Raw genomic sequence first — 2,586 nt, forward strand, 5'->3', positions numbered from 1 at the left:
CTCTGCAGCGGGCTACGTCATTTCATTAGCATATGCGTTATGTTTCCCAGTGGCATGTATCAATTCCACTTCTTCGAAAAGGTCCAACATTTGAGTAGTTAGGGCATAATATGTCAATAAAGTCGTACTAGTACATTTAAACAACCCTACCATTTAATTAATCACTAATTGTGAATCACTTATAACAGTTATGGTCCTTGCGACCAATTCTAATAATAACTCCATGCCAATTATCATGGCCTCATACTCGGCCTGGTTATTGGTACAACCAAACTCCAATTGGAATGTAAATTCCTACCTGTTTCCATTCAAAGCTATCAAGATTACACCAGCCCCTGATGCATTTCTTGACCCGTTGAAGATCAATTTCCATTGTGTTAATTGCACACAATATAGATCCAAGACTTCTGGGGAATATGTTCTTCCAAATCAGAGGGGTGGTCAGCCAAAAATTGACTATGGCCCAACCCTTCACTACCTTATATGGAAGATAACAAAGATCGAACTTAGACAAACTAGTACCCATTTACCAATTCAGCCATTTAAAATTGGACAATTCAACATATATTTCACCAAATCGGTTACTGCTATTATATTCACTCTCTCGGCCAACAAATAATGACTCAGTTTAGTGGCCACAAAATACAATGACAGACACAATTTTTCTATAGCGGACTACCGTCTTTCAGCGTCAAGTAATGTTCGACTCAAATAATAGATAGCACGCTCCTTCTGCATATTATCATCCTGGGAAAGGAGAGATCTAATTAACTTTGCTGAAGCAGCGACATATAGCTTAAGCAGTCAACCTTCGATTGGTGGCATCAGAACAAGTGGCCTCATAGATACTCCTTAATTCTATCAAAAGCCAACTGATGCTCCGCCTCTCAAACAAACTTGGCACCATGGTTCAGACTTAACATCATTTTTCAGTTTTATAAGTGGAGAGAAGATGTTAGTCTTTCTTGTGCAATTAAATATAAATCTTTGCATGAAATTAACTTGGCCCAAGAACTTTTACAGCTCCGATTTGCCCTTGGCAGACGAGCATTGATGATCGCTTGAGCCTTATTTTGATCGACCTCGATCCCTCTCTAGTGTACTAGGTATCCCAGGAAATTTCCAGTCGAGACCCTAAAAGCACATTTCAAGGGGTTTATTTTCAATTTATGGAGCCTCATTCGCTCAAATGACCTACACAATTGGGCCACATGATCTTCCATATCGGCCAATTTAACCACTATGTTACCCATGTAAACCTCCATGAATTGGCCAATCATATCATGGAAGATGGCATCCATTGCCCTTTGGTACATAGCTCCTGCGTTTTTAAGTCCAAAAGGCATTACTACCCAGTAGTAAGCTCCTAGTGGACCAAGACATTTGAATGTCATTTTTAACCCATCGTACATCGAGTGTAAATTTAATTGTATCCAGAATATCCATCCATGATAGACACAATTTCATGGCCAGCAGCCAATCAATCAGTTAATCGGCTATCGGCATAGATATTCGCCATTCAATGTATCCAAATTTAAATTTCTGAAATCAATACAAACTCTTAACTTACCATTCCTTTTTATTACTAGAACAGCATTTGACATCCATTCAGCATATTTAATAAGGCGAATAAAACCATCCTTTAAGAGCCGTTCGATCTCTTCCTTGATCTTGTGGGTAACTTTGACTATCATCCGCCTGGGTGGCTGCTTGTGCAGCCGATATCCTTCCTTTATTAGTAACCTGTGCTCGACTAAACATCAATTGAGCCCAGCCATGTCGTGATAATCCCACTCAAAAAAGTCAACAACCTCATGGAGTAAATTTGTCAATTGTTCTTTCTCATGAGGCTTTAACAGGTTGTTGATGAATGTAGACTTTGGATCGTGTTCAGTCTCTAAATTGGCTTCGACCAATGAATATTGGACTTGGGGTTAAGAGTATTCCATCTCATCAGGAACGTCCTCAAGCTCGATGTCGTTTTCTTCAGCCGAATCCTCTATATCGGCCGAATTCACAAGGCACCCGTCATCCATTTATTTCAGGCTCTCTTTGATCCTTCTTATTCTTACCGTGAAATTGGCATTCTGATCATAAAATTTCTTCAATAGTACAACGCGGAATCGGCTGGTAAGGAATGATGTCCCTCGACAGGGTGTCACTCAATCGCGTTACTTCTAGGATGGCTTATACAATACTCTCTTCTTTACTGATATTCTGGTTGGGCGTCCGAATTTATTCCTTCCAGTGAACTTGATTGGTCTCACTTCTTCTCTATAAGAATAAGCCTCATTGGCATTCGAAGTGGCTAAGAAAGGTTTATTGTTGGCCACGACTAACTCGACCTTATCTTGATTCCAGAAAATCATGAACTGGTGTAGGGAGGATAGGATACATGAAAATGAATGTATCTAGTTCCTCCCCAACAATGCGTTATAGCTTGATGAGGTATCGACCTTGAAAAATGGCGCTAATACTGTCTTGGTTCCACCAGTCAAATCGACTAGTAAGACACCGTGGGTGTTCATGACATGACCAGTAAAATTATTGACGATCACTTCTGATGGAATCAAATCAGCCAATGTT

Source organism: Magnolia sinica, chromosome 7 (genome assembly GCF_029962835.1).
Source record: "Magnolia sinica isolate HGM2019 chromosome 7, MsV1, whole genome shotgun sequence".
In the NCBI taxonomy this organism is placed as follows: domain Eukaryota; kingdom Viridiplantae; phylum Streptophyta; class Magnoliopsida; order Magnoliales; family Magnoliaceae; genus Magnolia; species Magnolia sinica.